The sequence below is a fragment of the Tursiops truncatus genome, chromosome 17 (genome assembly GCF_011762595.2).
Source record: "Tursiops truncatus isolate mTurTru1 chromosome 17, mTurTru1.mat.Y, whole genome shotgun sequence".
NCBI classification, from domain to species: domain Eukaryota; kingdom Metazoa; phylum Chordata; class Mammalia; order Artiodactyla; family Delphinidae; genus Tursiops; species Tursiops truncatus.
In genome coordinates this window covers 61,226,979-61,246,509 of record NC_047050.1, presented here as the reverse complement: position 1 = coordinate 61,246,509, position 19,531 = coordinate 61,226,979, and the positions used below count along the sequence as shown (strand labels likewise).

General features: G+C 37.4%; 1 non-coding gene across 1 annotated transcript; it reads right to left on the bottom strand.

The window, feature by feature from the left end:
* Positions 1-448: 448 nt before the first annotated feature.
* On the bottom strand, positions 449-551 carry LOC117308776 (U6 spliceosomal RNA). The gene has a single exon (XR_004522957.1). It is a non-coding gene; the product is annotated as a U6 spliceosomal RNA (small nuclear RNA).
* Positions 552-19,531: the final 18,980 nt, after the last annotated feature.

Here is a 19,531-nt window from a genome sequence, read left to right as displayed (position 1 = left end):
CAAAGTAAAAGGCAGGGAGATTACCCAAGACTGTGAAAGGGAAGACGGCAGAACGAACCGAGCAGCAGTGCTCTAAGCCCTTTGTCTCTTGGTGAGGCTTAGAGCTTGATAAGGGAACATAATCTCAGAGAGGGATTTGGTGTACCCTAGACGCTGGACCTCCAGGCAAAGCCAAAGATCGAATGTCCAAAAGTATAGAGGGAGCCAAGGTGCTTTCTGACTCCAAGTCACCATGAGGACTACAATGAAGAGCCCATTAGTGATGATGCACATGAGTCAAGAAAGAAGGAGCCTTCTGGAATATTCTGCTCTGAAGCAGATCGTATGAGGTTTTGCACAACCCTTTAGGAAAAGATGAGTAATCCCCCGTAATAACAGAGACTGAATTTCTAGGCAGATCAACAGCATGAGAGCTCAGAGTAAAATTTAGTTTAAGTCTTTTTTTTTTTTTAACATGGAACGCTTCACGAACGTGCGTGTCATCCTTGCTCAGGGACCATGTTAATCTTCTCTGTATCATTCCAACTTGAGTATATTCACTGCCGAAGCAAGCACTTGATAAGTCTTTAGGCAGCATAATGTGTAAAATGTTTTCATGTTCCTGAGACTGCTGGGAAAAATTCATACCTGGGAGATATTGATGAGGCCATATATCATTTCGATCATATTGTCCCTTAGCTTTTCCTATTTGAAACAAATTTTTGAAAAGCTTTACTTTCTTAGTCTCTTTCTATGGGGGAAAAAAAAAACACCTATTAAATATTTTCATTTTTCATTGTTACGATATTGTTTTGTCCAATGGCTCCCAAGCCTGACTAGCATTCACTATTCCCTAGGGCGAATATTTTTTAAGTATATAGTCCTGTGTTCTATCCTTAGGAATTCTGATTCATTAGCTTTTTCCAACCCAAATATAATGGTCAAGAGAAGAACACTGAAATTCATGATGCAACATGGCTGAAAAATGGGGTTGCCGGAATTCTGATTCCATTGTTCACTGGCTATCTCGGTATGATCCACATGCTTGGAGACCCTTTGAAAGAAATCAGAAAAGAGGCAACAAACAGATCAATCACTGATTCAGCCTTTAAGTATAACTAAAATCTTTTTTTTTTTTTTGATTTAATGGAATCGTTAAGGAACAAGATTATTCCATCAAAAGAAAATTATTTTCAGAAAATGGAAATTGGCAATATACCCACTGACGCCTGGAACAAACTCAAATGTCTACATTTCCAGTGGAAATGAAATCTGACAGCCAGGGAGTCCAACGTGCTGACAGTACAAAAATAACCACCTGTTGCTGAATAGGAGAAGAAGTAACCAGGTGGGATACGTACTCCACAAAGGAAATTTGAGCAGGCTCTTGGCTTCCTATGGGATGAAAGGGAGTAGGAAAGCTGGCAGCAGGGAGGTTGAGAAGAGGAAATCTGAGCAGGTTTCCTAGCTGTCTTCCTTGCGGGGAAGGCAGGATTGAATTGGAAAGACTGTAAAACAGGAAGATTGACAATAAAACTTATGTGTTTAAGGCACATTTAAACTATTAGAATGCTACAGAAACACATAATAACTCCTCTGAAACTGCAAGTATGTCTAAAAGGTTATGAAACCAGGAGTTACCTCAGGTACTATCATTCTAGAAAATTTAAATGTCTAGTAAAATGCTCTTCTGCGAAAATAGTATTTGCAGGAAAATAAAGTTTTAAACATAGAAGAAACACAAGAACAAAGGACTATCTACCAAAAATCCAAACTCTGAAGGCTGATTGAAATGAAAGGCTTCAGCCTTTTTCGACATGGGTGATATCAAACTAAACAACAAAAAGTAATATTTACTTACATTTATTTTCCCCCTTTCTTTCTGACCCTCTCTCCTATAAGGTAAAAGAAGAAAATGAAATATCTTAAAGTAAACGTTTACAGAGGGAAAAAAATCTGTAAACAGAATACATGGATCAATAACCATTATTTGTATAGCTGAAAGCATCCCATCAACTTAGAAATTAATTAAAAAGGACGTAGCTTATTCCACATGCAGCCATCAATGCAATGCCTTGTTCTAAGTGCTGTGAGGTATCATTATCCTCACTCTTGTAAAATAAGAAACTGATAGAGAGATATTAAAACTTTTTCAAATATATAACTCTCATGAGTGATAAGTCTGAGATTTGATGCTAGGCTCTATGGCTTTAAAGACGATCAACAGCAATATGTTGCTATCAAGCAGCATGAGCGATCCAGAGTATGGCCAAGATTCTGAAAAAAGTCTTTATTTATTTATTTATATATATAGTGCGGTACGCGGGCCTCTCACTTCTGTGGCCTCTCCCGTTGCGGAGCACAGGCTCCGGACGCGCAGGCTCAGCGGCCATGGCTCGCGGGCCCAGCCGCTCCGCGGCATGTGGGATCTTCCCGGCCCGGGGCACGAACCCGTGTCCCCTGCATCGGCAGGCGGACTCTCAACCACTGCGCCGCCGGGGAAGCCCAGAAAAAAGTTTTTTAAAAAAAGCATTTCTAAGAAGTTAAATAGACATGTACCAAAACTCTCAAGCCTTCTCAGAGCATATTGATTCAAATTAGGATAAAATATTAACAAGCTAGATTATCTCATTCCTAAGTCCAGAGCTGACTAATAATAGCAAATTAATAGGGGGTTTGGAGGACCGTGGGGGAGATGGAAAAGACACTGGTAAAACAAGAAATAGATTATCACTTTACTTTCTTTTTGGTTGCAAGTGACAGAAAAATTAATTAAACTTATTTAAGCAAAGAGAATCTACTGGTTTATGACTCAATTACCTGTGAACCCCAGTCATGGGGACTCCAGGGGTCCAAGCATGAGATCAGGACTCAGTTTCTTTCCATCTTCATTTTCTGCTTCCAGGTGGCAATCTCCAACACTTCTGAAGTTACATTGTTTTCAATTTCAGTTAAAACAGAAAGAGTAAGTAGACACTTTGCTTCCACTCATTCCCCCAAAATAATTCTCTGATTGTTCCTAATTCTAGTTGGCCCTAGGCATAGTTATGGAAGAAATACAGAGGCCAAAGGGAAAGGAATCTTGGGGTAAGACAGGATGGATCCTGACCTGAAGTATACAGACTGATTCTGAAGAAGGGTTGGTTTCTTTAAAAAATTCAGGGTGTCGAAAGGAAGAAAGAAATAACTGGCGCTGAGAGGGAAATAGAGAAAAATGAGAACTCCAGATGAAGACAGAAAAATTTATTTTAGAAAAATGCCAAACACAAAAATCCAGCTAAACTTCTATTATTATTTATAGCTAAGCAGCCTCACATAATTTAAAACCATTGTATACCTTGAGTTTTCCAAAAGTGTAATGATCAAAAGGTAGAAATGGTATCAACAGGAAGGTAGAAATAGCATCAAATCTAAAAGATTAGCATCTATACCTTGTTGACTATGTGTCAGGCATTGTAACATCACAACTCTATGAAGAAGTACCATGACAATCCCCATTTTACAGTGAGGATAATGTGAGGCACAGAGCAATTTCCCAATGGGTTTCAATTAACTTGCACAATTTAACAGTGTAAAAGAATGGTGATTCAAACTCATACACTATGATACAAGACATTTTCATATTGAACACGGTTAAACACTATCTTATACCATGTAAGATAGTTTAAATATATTGCCACTGAACATTACTTCTTTTTTTTTCTTTAGGTTATCTATGTCTTCTTTTTTTTATATACACACATATATATACATGTACACGAAATATTTTTATTGTTGTTAGTTTCACAAAAACAGGGTTATATTATTCATACTTTTCTGCATCTTGCTTTTCTTTATTTTTTTGAATTTTATTTTATTTAGTTTTTTATACAGCAGGTTCTTATTACTCATCCATTTTATACACATCAGTGTATACATGTGAATCCCAATCGCCCAATTCATCACACCACCACCCCCAACCCCTGCCGCTTTCCCCTCTTGGTGTCCATACATTTGTTCTCTACATCTGTGTCTCTATTTCTGCCCTGCAAACAGGTTCATCTGTACCATTTTTCTAGGTTCCACATATATGCGTTAATATATGATACTTGTTTTTCATTTTCTGACTTACTTCACTCTGTATGACAGTCTCTAGATTCATCCACATCTCTACAAATGACCCAATTTCATTCCTTTTTATGGCTAAGTAATATTGCATTGTATATATGTACCACATCTTCTTTATCCATTAGTCTGTCAATGGGCATTTAGGTTGCTTCCATGACCTGGCTATTGTAAATAGCGCAGCAATGAACATGAGGGTGTATGTGTCTTTTTGAATTATGGTTTTCTCTGAGTATATGCCCAGTAGTGGGATTGCTGGGTCATATGGTAATTCTATTTAATTCTTAAAACTTGTACTTAAAAAAGATAAGTTGTAGTCATGTAAATTCTAAACCAATCTTGGTTTATCACACAATTTGACAATATATTCTGTATGAGAACTTACCACAGATTCTTTCAAATATAGTTATTGTTACTCTTTCTGCTCAGTTCTTTTGATTTTGATATAATTGTTGAGCATCTACTATGTTCCAGGCATTATACTACATACTCAGGATATTGGATTTGCAATCTACACTTGCATAGCATCCTTGAGCATGTCTGGCATGCATTCTTTATTCAAAGTTTAATATCTACAATGGCTCCATCAACTTGTTATTAAATATCTAACCCAAAATATTAAGATAATAACAATAACCATATTCTTATGACTGCTGAGTGGGAAATAATAGAATTAGCAGCAGTAACAAAGAATTAATTTTTATGCAAATAAAATATTGGATGCCAAATTATGTTAACACTTCAAGTTGTTAAGTATCCATCCATCTCAACGGATGATTGGCAGGCATTTTTATTAGGCATTATTAAACAAATCTCTGAATTTTTATTTCATGGTTAAGTATCTACTCATGCAGTGTAGAAAGCAAAGACAACAGAAATATTTCACAAAGATCTTTTATACAACTGAAGAACACTTCTTACATAACTTAATAACAAATTCTACTTAATACAATAATTTACACATTTTCCTGTCTTTTGAACTTGTCTGAAACTGATTTATAGAAGATGTCTTTACATGTATTTAATCTATTGTTTTTAAAATAAGAAATGGATAGACCAAAGGGAAATACTAACTTGTAAAGGCAAAAATGCCTGGGCTTCCCTGGTGGCGCAGTGGTTGAGAGTCCGCCTGCCGATGCAGGGGACATGGGTTCGTGACCTGATTCGGGAAGATTCCATATGCCGCGGAGCGGCTGGGCCCGTGAGCCATGGCTGCTGAGCCTGCGCGTCCAGAGCCTGTGCTCCGCAACGGGAGAGGCCACAACAGGGAGAGGCCTGCGTACTACAAAAAAAAAAAAAAAAAAAAAAAAAGCCAAAAGCAGTTTTCTGTGATTTGAGTACTTAAGAAGTATATCTGTATATGGCAGAATCTTTTTTGTGGGGTGGGAGGAAGGAAGGGAGATTCCACTGAGATTTATTTCACTCTGAATTCCCTTTGACTTTCTTCTGTCCCTGAAGTCTAGGCTATGTTCTATCCTAGGGCATTTTCTTTCGAAGTTGAATATCAACTTTATGATCATCATGTTTTTGTTTCCATGCGGAAAACATCTTAGTTTCATAATCAAACCTCTGTGAGTCTAGTGGCTCAAAAATAATTTCTTCTGCTTCATGGAAAGACTTCAACTCCAGGTAAAACCTTTACCCTCAGCTTGATAGATCTACTAATCCTAGAGAAATTGCCACAGGCTTCCTATGAATAAATATCAAATCCACTGAACACATCCACACACCAAATGGAATGCAGTAAGAATCTAACCTCCCAAGTCAGTGTTCCTGGGTTCAAATCCCATTATATTACTGTCTTTGTCCTTTCTGACTGCTACAACAAAATTCCACAGAATGAGTGGCTTATAAATGACAGAAGTTGATTTCTCATGGTTCTGGAGGCTAGAGTCCAAGATCAGGGTGCCAACATGACCAGGTCCTCATGAAAAAGCTGTCTTCCCTGTTCACAGACTGCCGACTTCTCATTGCATCTCACATAGCGGAGCAAGTGCTCTGGAGTCCCTTTAATAAGGTGTGAATCCCATTCACGAGAGCCCTGCGCTCACGACCAAATTTTCTCCCAAAGGCGCTACCTCCTAATACTATCACCTTGGGCATTAGATTTTCAACATACGAATTTTGGAGGGACACAAATATTCAGACCATATCAGTTACTTAACAGTTGTGTACACCTTGGGATTTTTTAGTCGCCACTTCTAATCCTTAAGATCTTCATATGAGTGTTGACCTCATGGGGCACACCAAGCATCATATATTCTATTTAGCACAACGCCTAGTACAGAGGAAATATTCAATAAATTTTGTGTATTATTATGGCTGTTCTTCGTATCAATAATTGTACAATTTCTGTTTCTATTAACAAGAGGATTTAGATAAATTACATGGATCCACAAAGAACAGATAGGATTTCCAAAGTGAAAACTGGATTGTCGTGAGGAGAGGGAGATCTTGAACAAAAGGCAGAAAAACAAGAAGCATCAGTAGAGGCATGATGGCTAGAAAATAGCAACTAATCCAATTATGGCTGGAACATAAAACACTTGTTCTATTAGTGTTGGAAAGAAGACTGGAAACACATTCTTCCTTCTGGCCTGGATTGGTGGTGTTCAAGGAAGACTTGGTTTACCTCAATGTATTATGGATACACTGCAGTGACCTCAGGTTTGGAAGAGCAAATAACTCAGGATAAAACCCTGGTCTTGCTACTTACTTTTGTGCAAACTGGGGAAAAAAAATCACTTAACCTCTGTGAGTCTCAATTTTTAACAGATAAAATGGGAAAGATACCATTTTGCACAGTCACTCTCATGATTCAAAGTAGTAGAAATATTAATAACAACAACTCCTGCCTTTGAATGAGTGCCAGGCATTGTGCTAATGTCTTTACATCCATATATATTTTTTGTTTGTTTGTTTTGTTTTGTTTTGTTTTGTTTAATTTTTTGGCCACACCTTGCAGCATGCAGGATCTTACTTCCCCGACCAGGGATTGAACCCCTGCAGTGGAGGCATGAAGTCTTAACCACTGGACCACCAGGGAAGTCCCTTTGCATCCGTATTTTATTTAGCCTCCTTAGCTTCTCCAGGATAATGAATGAAAAGTGGTCATCACACTAGAATTGCAAGTGGATTCAGGGCCTTATACAGAGGCTGCCAAAAAAAAAGGTATTAATTATAAGAAACAGAATGAACTCCTTTGAGTTTCCATAAATTACAGACGTGACACTCAAGAAAATTTTAACTAAGTTTCTGAGCAGAGACGATTCCAGCTTACATCTGAATTACAATAATTTTGTCCTCCATTCCTCACAGCATTGTTGTTAGATTAAAAAAAAAAAATACTACGTAGTAGAAGACTCTTTATCTTAAAACCCAAAGAAGGAAAATCAATCAAAAGGCCAGTTAAAGAGAAAAACAATAAAAGGAATAAATAAATATTTAATCTAACTTAAAACTTTGAAAATACACATTTATCAACCAAACTTTTGATGTAAAGCCAAGACATTTCTTTGAGTACAGGTTCACTAACTTGAAATCTGTATCACTTTTCTCATGAAAACCACACCCACGATGAATCTGTGATATTTGCTTTCTTCAGGTTGGAGCAGAATTTGTGAAAGACCCTTGCAAAGCAACCTGAGTACAGAGGCTTTACAGAAGTTCTATTTTTTCCTCCACTTTCTTTTTTACAGTTGTCCGTCTATATTCTATATTTTTTACGGTGTAGAGCATTCCTGTTTTTAAGACACAGAGCTTATTTTTCTTAGAAATAATTATCTTCTTTCATGCTCATATTTAATTGGTTTGATATTTAGTTAAATTACATAATGGCTGTAAAGTGTTACTGATGTAACTGGTTTGGGAATCACCATGTTTGACACTTGGCAAGCACTCAACTCACTTGATGAGAATAAAGGTGTGTAGACATCTAGAGAAAAGCCTGCTAGTCATGAGAGTTCAGTAACTGTGGGCTTCAGCCAGTATGATTAATAGAGGAAATGGATAATATCATTTCATCTAGCAGTTTTATTAAGGGGATATGAAGTAAGAACATGTCTACTCCTTTTTAAAGCGTATTGCAAGCTCATATTAATTTGAAAGAAGATAACATATTTTCTCAGATCATTCTTCTATGACAAAAATACACTTCAATATATCTGATTTTATAGAAGGAAGAAAATTTGTGGCCATATAAAAAAATCATTTAGGCCTTAGTAGCAAACCTATAAGAAGCAGCTGTTCAAGATAAAGGTTCGTCCTGAAAATTTTCTTTACATTCATCTTAACCTTTGGGCATTCACCTTATTTGTGTTTCAATGGTGGCATAGTGCAGCCAATCAAAGAGACAGTTTGTTTTCTATACCTTTCTTCACGTTTCTTTTCTAATCCTCATTTGTTATGTTGCCCAAGGCTATACAACAACAACAAAAAACAGTCAGGTGGGTTGTAGATACAAGCTTTTTGTTTTGCTGTGAATAAGCTCTATTCACCCAGTTGTTGCAAAATGGACCAACTTTTTTGTCCATTACTGTTGTGTGCAAGAACTGGCATTATTTCTTCAACTTGAACACAGTGAGAAGTATTTGTATTCCTGTCACATATATGACCTATAGCATGCCCACTGACCTTTAATGATGTCTTCGCAGTTACACAGAAGGAAGAAGAAAGCAAACTGTAAGCATCAGATACCCACCAAGGGCTAGGCATCAGGCTAAGCTTTTTATATATAAAAAGTTTTCTCTACAATAATGCATTTTTAAGAGGCAGTAAAGAATCTTAACAACATTTATTTTATAAATTAATAATATGTGGTCACAATGAAAATAAAATAATTATTTCCTTAGCATAGCACAGCAATGCAGGTTTGAATTACAAAGCTCTCTGATTACCCGGTAAAATAGTTTCAGCAGTAACAGATCAAACAGCACATGAGAAAAATCTCAGTGCCCCTTTTCCCTCTAAGTTTATTTTGTCATCAGGATTATCTTCATACTATTCAGATTCTGGTGTTGGAAGAGAAATCAACTAAAATTCTGACTAAGAGTTAGATAATAAAACCACCTTCTATTTGTACAATGTATACTTCTGGTTTAAAGGGTAATGTCACTACAAAGAAACCAGTTGCTAGTGAGTTGCTAACATAAATCAAGGAAGAGAGCCTAATAATTACCTCTAGTAGCTACATTCAACCAAGCAGGCAAAAAAGAATTGCTTGATTAGGAGACAGACGGAATAAGCAAAACCAACCCAAAAGTTCATCAAGGAGAATGGATAAATTAACCAGAGTCACACGATGATGCAATGATACTCAGCAAGGAGCATTCATACAAAAACATAGATTCAAAAACTTCGTGTTGAGTAAGAGAAGCCAGACACAAAAGGTATATAATATGTGTGTAAAATATAACATGTATAAATTTTTTTATGAAGTTTAAGTAGATATAAACTATAGTGATAGAAATCAGAAGTGTAGCTACCTTATGGCGGGTAAGACCTGACAGAAAAGGGGCGTGAGGGAACTCTCCAAGGTGAGGAAAAGGTTCTATATTTTTCTATCACTTTGTTTTCACTGTGTAACAAACCACTGCAAAGCCTAGCAGCTTAAAGCAACGTTCACTTTATTTAGCCCATGATTTTGCTGATCAGCTGGGTGGGTTTTGTCATCTGATTTTTTTTTTTTACATCTTTATTGGGGTATAATTGCTTTACAATGGTGTGTTAGTTTCTGCTTTATAACAAAGTGAATCAGTTATACATATACATATGTTCCCATATCTCTTCCCTCTTGCGTCTCCCTCCCTCCCACCCTCCCTGTCCCACCCCTCTAGGTGGTCACAAAACACCGAGCTCATCTCCCTGTGCTATGCGGCTGCTTCCCACAAGCTATCTATTTTATATTTGGTAGTGTATATATGTCCATGCCTCTCTCTCTCGCTTTGTCACAGCTCACCCTTCCCCCTCCCCATATCCTCAAGTCCGTTCTCCAGTAGGTCTGTGTCTTTTGTCATCTGATCTTATACATCTTTCATACATACTTTTATATGATCTGGATTATCTAGAAGGACCTTTCACTTATGTCTGGCTGTTGGCAGGTTCTGAGGTGGGTCACCTTGCTTCTCCTCCAGGCGTCCTCTCACCTTCCAGCAGGCTAGCTCAGACACATCCACGTGGCCATCTCAGGACTCCAAGAATCTGCAACCATTCTTTAAATCCATTCCAATTTGGAGTGAAGTGTCATTTACATGGGTGTATACATGTTGTCCAAACGTATACTCAAAATATATTTGAGTGTGTTTTACTGTATGTAAGGCATATTTCAAAGTTAAAATACTCAAAAGAAAAAAAAATACATATGTGCCTCTGAGGTGGAAGCATCAATATATTATAATACATGGCTTATCATATAGCATGATTTTTATAATAAGAAACAGAAAAATATGAATTAAATAGATTTAAACAATAAAAATAATTTGTTTTTTAAATGAAAAGACTAATTGTAGCTGCAGGTATGGTTTGACCAATGCTCTAGCTTCAGTGTTCTGCAATTACCTTTTTTTTTTTTTTTTTGGCTATCCTTATATAGGAGTAGATTTTGTTTCCAGATTGGCACTTTTCATTATAGCAAAATGGCTATAACCTATAACCATCTTAGGCCTTCCATCTGCAAGTTGTCCAGAAAAAGATGCAGATTTTCTGCTATCAATCAGCAAACAAAAGTCAAGGGTTTCACTCTGATTGGACCAATTTAAATCCAAAACGTAGACAGTAACTAAAATAAGCCTGTGTTCCAAGGTTATCTATGAGCCAGTCATTGTGGTAGGAGGAGTGGACATGATTAAGGTCATGTCAACCAAGAGCCACCCCTGAAACAAGGAGTGGATTAATACTGTCCTGATCTCATGGCACCTACAGAGTGTACAAGGGGTGGACTAGATGCTCTGAAGGCAATCAGATTACACAAAGCAGATGAATTTTGGGGAAATGGTAAATGAGGAAAAATAATCTAAGTTGAGTAACCAAGGAAAAAACTAACAGAAAGAAAGGATTTTCTGGAGTTGGTTACAATTCTCAATCAGAAAATGTGGGTAGATTTACTTTGCTTTTAGTCCCAAGTAAAATAGTTCAATAGGAAAAAAAATACAAAAGACTGGCATGGCATGAGCTTTTATTTTTCTTTGTATTTTTTGACACCACCTACATACAGCTCCCTAGTCGAGGCTGTCTTCATCCCACTGCACCTGTCCTGCACCTGTTTGTTTCACTGTTACTATCAAGTTGTTCTGAGGGGATGGTCTGGACTTTGGATTATAGCCATTTGGGGGCACTAACCTGGTTTACTCCCAACCCGTAGATTTTATTATTCTGCAATATCTCACACGACTACTGCTGTGATGGAATGATCCAGAGACCTAGAAATTCAGGATATGATTTTGGAAACTTGCCTAGGAGACAGACCATGTTCTCCTCCCAAATATTTATTTTTATCGTGTGGCTCTTTTTGAGGGAAAATAACAGGCAGGGAGTGCTTTTTGACATTCCCACATTCTCTGGTATGGATCTGAACTACCAGTCAAAAATCATCTCTTTTGCTTTACATTTTCTATGTGAGAAATGCAAATAACTATAGAAGAAATACAATTTAGCAGTAATTTGCACTTCAATGTCAGTGAGTTTGAGGGTTCTGAGTAAGCAAGATAGGAGGAACAGGGGAGGAAGGTAATGTGTCAGGACAATAAAAACTCCTGAGTACTTTCCGAGAAGAGGACTCACTAAGAGGAAACATTCCTGAAACTAAAACTGGAGTATCCAAGATAAATGACATCTACTTTATAATTGTGTCCAATGTACACCTGGGCTTTATCTCAGCATTTTTTTAAATTGAAGCACATTGATTTACAATGTTGTGTTAGCTTCTGGTGTACAGCAAAGTGATTCATTTAAAATATACGTATATATTCTTTTTCGTATTCTTTTCCATTATGGTTTATTACAGGATGTTGACTACAGCTCCCTGTGCTATGCAGTAGAAACTTGTTATTTATCTCTGCATTTTTAATGTAAGTGCGGAACAGTTTGTATAATGCAACTCTGTCACATTGTCTTAAGGAAGATAATGAGACATCGAGGAATAAGAAAAACGTCCTCAGGAGAGAGCACGACATCCTGTCTTGAATGTCTACTCTGCCACTTGCTGCCTATGTGACCCCAGGGAGGTTACTTAGCCTCTTTGAGCCTCCATTTTCTCATTGGAAAATTGGGGATAATAACATTTATCTCACAGTGTAATTATGAGAATGAAAATGCAAGGTACATGAATGAACCAGTGTAAAGTTATTCTATCATTAGTCACACTCAAGCAATCATTGTCACAGTGGGTGGGGAGGAGGTGAATAAGAGGATAAAAATGAGGGAGAAGTTTTTTCTTGTAACTACAACTTATGCTGCAGAGAAAACATTAAAGTGTGCTGTTAAGCATCTACTTTTAGGTCCAGCAGCACAGTAGACATTGACAGTGTTATAAAAGACAGAGTTCTTTTCTTTACAGGCTTCACAGAGTCACTGAGGAAGTAGGTACAAAAGACACATGCAAGAAATAAGCAATGTAAGAACCACTGTCAGATAAACAGTTAGCAGTTAGAGCTGTAACCAGTCAGAAAAAGCTTAAGGAGATCAGGTAGGGCTTCATGGAAGAAATGGACTCGGGCAGTTTTTGAAAGGATGGCTGGATGCAGAAGAAGTTTGCGATCTTCACTTGGGACCCCAGAAACCAGTAGAGCTGGGTAATGGATGGATGCCCTGCTATCTGGAACAAAAAATACTTTCTGTCTTTGCTGTGGACCAGAGAGCACCTGGAAGCTTAGAAACACGGTCAGCGTAAAGCTGAGTTGATCTGTGAAAAAGCAAGCCAGACATCGTTCACCAGCCCCATATAAGCCATGGGCTTTGAAGACATAATTAATTCAGAACAAAATATAGTCATAGTATCCAAGGCAGGAATCCAGACGACTCTAGTCATTTAGAACTAGGAGACATGGTCATGGTTCAATGTACTATTTTCCCTTTTCAGAGGAAGAACCCAAACCCTGATGGGTGTAGTTACTCAGAACCACGCTGACTTTCCAGAGGCAGATTCAGAACAGCAGGTATTCTGAGGCTAGCTGCTGCTCTAACTGGGACTTCCTCTAAGGTTAGAATTTCAAAGGACAGTTTCCCCATAAACACAAGCATCTTTCTTTCTCTTTTTCTCCTTCTGGAGATAAAAAAAACTTGGTATTCTCTGGGTTTTCCTTATCAGTAAAAGGAAGAGGTTGAACTACCGTGTCACCATAAACACTCTCCCGTACTTCCCAGTCATATTTTAATTCTCCTTCTTCTTCTGAACATTTTCTCCTCAGTTGATAATTGGATATTTTTAAGATAGTCCTTGATCAGTGAAAGTAAAATTTAGAAAAAAATGGGAATAAATATTAACAGAGCACACAATCTCGTGCACGGGGACTTTGTAATGACACTGACAAAACTCTGGTCTTTTGTGAAAAAAAGCCCCCAAGTAGGTAGAGCCATCTTCCTGTAAATCAGGGAACTGGCTAAAGTGATATATCACCTTGAAAGTGTACGTAAGAAACAAAGTCATGTGGAAATAATATCAATATTATTCAACTGGATGGACCAAGTTACTCTGATCTTCAAATGTAGCTCTTTACTTGGTAATATCTGTGTTATCTTTCACTGCACAAAAGAGTTCATGTCTGCCAGGTGCTTTCAACTCCTTAGAAGAAAAGTGCTTAAATAAAATACGATGTGTCCCCTTGAGTGGTGAGCTTTGACCTCCAAATGCAGAGAGGATGGGTTTAAACTCGAGGAGCTGCGAACCCATTTGTTCTGCTTCACAGTTTCTTCTCATCTGATTTGCTGCTCATCATAATAGTGTAGATCTGAAGGTGAGTTTTATTTTCATCCATAAATCAAGGTTGGGTTCTTCCAGTATTTAATGATGGTATTTTGACTATCTAAGGGTTTTAGAGGAAAGCAAACTACAAGTTATCTTGTGTTCAGAGGATCTCCCGCTCTCCGCTTCCCTCTAGGAATTGCTGTGTTGTATCAGAAACCATTTCCTTTCCCAACCAGAGCAACTCTGCTCTTATCTGAGATCTTGATCTTAAGGAAACACCCTTACAATAAACCAGACAGGCTGATGTTTGATACCATTAGCCTCTGACCTCTGAAGAACTTCCTCAGAAGGGAACGGATTATCAGACCATTAACAAAACTTGGTCATCCAGAGAGGCACCAGAGACAAATTTAGGAGTAGGGTTTTTTATTAACTTTGAAAACACAGAGTTTTCTCAATTCAGTAGGCATGCTGGAGGGGAAAGGAAAGAAAATAAATGAAGGGAAACTTTTGAAAGTTATGTTATTGTAAATTAAATACCACCTCACATCCACCTAACTCAGCCATACCCAAAGTTCCAACATTCTCCTTCAAGGTCTTAAAAGGCAGGAACTACAATTATATTTTGAAACAAATAATACTTTAAAAATATATACTAATGCTCCTTAGTAATATAAAATTTGCATAACGTGACTAAGCACAAAATATTGTCTGTAACATTCAATATTCAATTGCTTCCAGATGAGAAAAAGGACACTACAAAAAATTTAGATTTCTCCATAGCAGACACGTTGCAGGACAACCTTGTGGTTAGAAAATTTGTTTAGAAAAAATATGACTCTCTATTGCATTTTCTGGTCAAAACGTCCAATTTAAATATTTTTTAAAAGTCTTGGCAATCAAAACTTAGACACATACAAGCAAAAATTTAGAAAGCTAAGGAAGGAAGGTAGATAAAATATACTCATTGGTCCACTGTGAGGATTTTTTTTTTTCTGGTTAGATTTAATAAGCAGATTTGATGCAGACAACAGAATTACTTCAGCTAAAATTCCAAACAGTACGATCTGAAATTGGATGGTATTTATAGCTCCCCACAGTAACTATCCCAACTGGAACAAGCTGAAAATTGACTCAACCAATTTTATTTTGTTTGGATGTTGAGTTTGTTATGTTCTTTTTCTTCTGTTTCCAAAGGATGAAGGAAAGCCTGAAACCTGAATGAAAAGTTTTGAGCAATAGTGAGAAAAGCATTTGCTTTTCTGTCACTCTTTCTCTTATTTGAATGAATTCCTTTGGAAAAAAATCATTTCTGTTAATTAAAAAAATGTAATATGTTGCAGATGGAAGCACTGTTATAGCAGCGGCATCTCACACAGGTGTTATCCTGTCCAGCCTAGGGCAGGTGTTGGTCATTTTTAATTAGAAACATGCCCTATGAAGAAAGAGAAAATCAAATATTCATTAAAAAAAAAAAGAGGAAGACTTTAGAGTACTTTAGGAGAATCCATTCATTGCAAGTCTTAAAAAGTCAAGTTAGCTACGAACCTGGGCAAAAGATTGGTTTCTACCATATCTGAGAAGAATATGAAGCACTGAGCAAATTCACAAACAGCCTGTAAGAATTAAGCATCCAATAATACAGATTTGTCCTGCAGGACCTAAAAGTATAAAAAAGACATAATCACAACTTTCCAGAAACTCAAAGTCTGGTAGTGGGCCACATTAATAACTAGTTATTATAGCATGGTAAGTGCTATGTTACTGACAAAGAAAGGATGGGGCAGAAGAAAAGTGAGAATTAGTTCTGACTGAGAATTCAAATTCCACAAATACAGTCCTAATCCATCAGTATAGCTTACTTTCTTTGACTCTAAAGCCTTTTTTTTTTATTTACATCTTTATTGGAGTACAATTGCTTTACAATGGTGTGTTAGTTTCTGCTTTATAACAAAGTGAATCAGTTATACATATACATATGTTCCCATATCTCTTCCCTCTTGCGTCTCCCTCCCTCCCACCCTTCCTATCCCACCCCTCTAGGTGGTCACAGATTTCAAAAATGTAAACTACTACTTACTGAGAAGTTTCTATTTGTGAAAAAGTAAAGCCCATTCACACAAGATCTACAGAAGGACTATAAAAGGAAGGCTTTCTTTTCCCCACTTTTATAGCTAAAAAATGAAAATTCAGAGATGCTAAAACTAAAGTCACACAACTACTAAGAAGTAGTGTTTGAAATAATTACAGAACTACTCGTTCTTGGGTTCAGATTTTCTGCCCGCTTGATCTCATTTCTGTTTCTATAAACCCACTCATAAATACACTTAAAACAGGATAAAATGGAATAGGTCTGGGGGTTAGAAAGAAAGGAGAAAAAAGACAAAAAGGGATTGTGGGGCACCCAAATAAAGTTTGTAACTTTCTCATTTTTCCTTTGAGGGTTTTTTTTTTTTGGCTGCGTTGGGTCTTCATTGCTGCGTGTGGGCTTTCTCTAGTTTTGGGTGAGCAGGGGCTACTCCTCGTGGTGCATGGGCTTCTCACTGCGGTAGCTTCTCTTGTTGTGAAGCACGGGCTCTAGAGCACAGGCTCAGTAGTTGTGGCGCACGGGCTTAGCTGCTCCGTGGCATGTGGGATCTTCCCTGACCAGGGCTCGAACCCGTGTCCCCTGCATCGGCAGGCGGATTCTTAACCACTGAGCCACCAGGGAAGCCCTGAGGGGGCTTTTTAATGGCAAATATATATTGTATATACATGTGGTCCAGAATACTCAAAATAGTGAACAAAAACCTTTGCTGAGCAAACGACACTTCTTTTCTCACAGAAAGGTCTCAAGCCAAATATTGGAAAGAGGTTTTCTTCCCTCCAGGCCACTTTCCCATAAATAGCACAAAAATGAACTTTTCCTTTCATGAGTCTCAGTTATGTAAGGGATGGAATTTTGGATGCAGTTGTCCCTTCAATACAGTGAATCAAGCAAAATCAATCAGAGCATCTCCTTGGACATAAGGGGAATGCCTCTTTATGGGTAGCTACATCAGGGGTCAGAGGTGGGAGAGGGGAGATTCATATATAAATTGATAAATTAAATCCCATTAAGTCATCATTAACAAAACAAATATAACAGGGTAGTTCGGTGTTCCCTCCTCCGTATGCCCAGTGGTATATTTTTGTGATGACTTTTCACCTCTCAAACAAACACAGTTAAATACAATTTGATCAAAACTTTGTTTTAGGGAATAGAGCGGAAGAAGAAGAAAATTCCAACAAGTTTTAAAACCTGTTGATTTTTATGTTTTCTCCTGTAAAGCAGGGATATTAATATTCCCGCAAATGATTCAATGAGACGATCTCAATAATATGGGGGCAAAATGACTGGGATGTAAACACATCTTTACAGAGGGTAGAAGTAGTCCTTGGAATTACTGTTTTTTAAAAATTATTATTATCATGATTTTTTAAATCATTCCATCATGATTAGCCTGGACTGTCTGTGAGTCTAATTTCTTCAAATGTAGATTACTTTCCCCTTTATTTTCTGGTTCTTACCCCTTGGTTTGAAAATGTATTTCCTAAGATCTTTTTCTATTTAAAGTGGTCTTTTAAACTTGTTCCAAATTATCTGTAAAATTTCCATCTTTTGCCATCTTGTCCCTTTTCATATTTCATCTTCTAACAATCCCTGTAGCTTATAAAGCTTCCCTTATACCATTTCCCCTCCCCCACCGCACCATCGATTTTTCTCTCTTTTCTTCTCAGTTTTCCCACGTTGGTTTCCATAGTCACATCAGCACCTTTGACCACTGACAGCTAGCTAATCACTGCCCATTTCTCTGCTGACGGCCTACTGGCCTTCGGGGAACATTATGTCACAATGACATTGAGTCCTTTAGATGTTCACAAGTCAATCTGGAAACTCAAACCCTAAATTGAAAACATATTTCAGCAGAAATGAGATGCAGATTTTCCTGTACGTATAGGGTTTGTTGGAACCTTGTAAGGTGGTACCATTGTAGGGAAAAGGGAAAACAGAAAAAGGGAACCGAGCTCTCAAAGGTCATGACCCAATTCTTCCTTTTGGAGGGTTTCCAATCAATTATTTCCCCCCTTTTCTGCGCCTAAGCAGTTTTAGCCTGGATCATTTTGGGGTGGAATAATGAGGAAAGTTGGTAGGATCTGAGAATATGCATCATTGAAGTATAGATAGAGCAACCTACAATTAAAAATATGGAATATAAAACCCATCTTCCAGATCCTGGCCACAACCCATACACACAAAAATCAGGGCCACCCACATCTTTTTCTTGGATGGTTCCCTAGAAATCTTGTGCTTTGCAAATGACCACTACTTGCCACAGGATTTAGAAGAAGTACAAGCTAGTGTCTCCTCTCCCATCCCCTTAGAATTAAGATTTACGGGACTCTTCATCTGTGGGAAGAGTTAGGTGATGGAATAGATTCCCTTTTCATACATGGTTTATTATGAATCCCTCTACATTTAAGGGCATTTGCTATTTTCAGCTTCCCATTATCATAAAAGTTTACAGAACAGAGAAAAATATCATTATTGAAAATAAGACAAATTTCAAATCAGGAATTAAAATAACAACTAGGAGAATGGTCACCTCCTCCACTGAGGCTTCTTCTCTCATTCACTAGAAATTGCTTGCTAACCCAGACAGCACATAGCTTTCCAGTATTCATTGTATCTTCTACCATAATTCTCATCTAAAAACAGAGTTGCTGTGAGGACAATTACTGCTAGTAATAAAAATAATAAAAACTAGCAATTATTCATAAAACATTGTTTCTATGTTCCAGGAACTTTCCTTTAACATTCATATTAGTTAAGATAATGACAACTGCTATTTTTTAAAAGAGTCCCTAAAATTCAGTGGTTCAAACAAGATAGAACTTTATTTCTCACTCACGTAAGAGTCCAAGGCTCTCCTCCTTGCAGTCATTTAGAGACCAAGGAGGACAGCTTCGATACCATCTTTAAGACAAGGCGTCCATGTTTATTGTAACCAGCATCATTGCTTTCAACAGGAAGCAGAGAAAAAGAGTAAGTACAGAATCCAAAAGTTTTTTTAAACAAGGCTAAAGGACTACAGCTACAGCCCTGTTAATGAAGGAGAGAATGGATTTGGTAAACAGCTAGCAGTTTAAATAATAGCAGTTTATAGGTTAACATCTGATTCAATCTTCAAGAATAACCTTATAAGAAAGATTAAAAGATACATATGGCTGTAAATACCTACCTTAATGTCTGAAATATTGTAAGAATGTAATAAATTGAAAATACTATTTGTAGTTTCTTGTTGTCATTGCTATTTACAAACATCTGATAGCTCCTGAATGTGTTTGATTTGCATTTCATGAAATGAGATGCATCTGAGGTGAGACTCCTAGATTTCATTGTTGTTAATCTTGAAAATGGAAATGCTATGAATTTAAAATTGCAAATAGTTATCTGCTTTCCAAGAAGCAGAAGGCTGAATTTGGAAGCAGACTATTTCTCCAGTTACGAAGGCAGAACTCAAAGCTTAA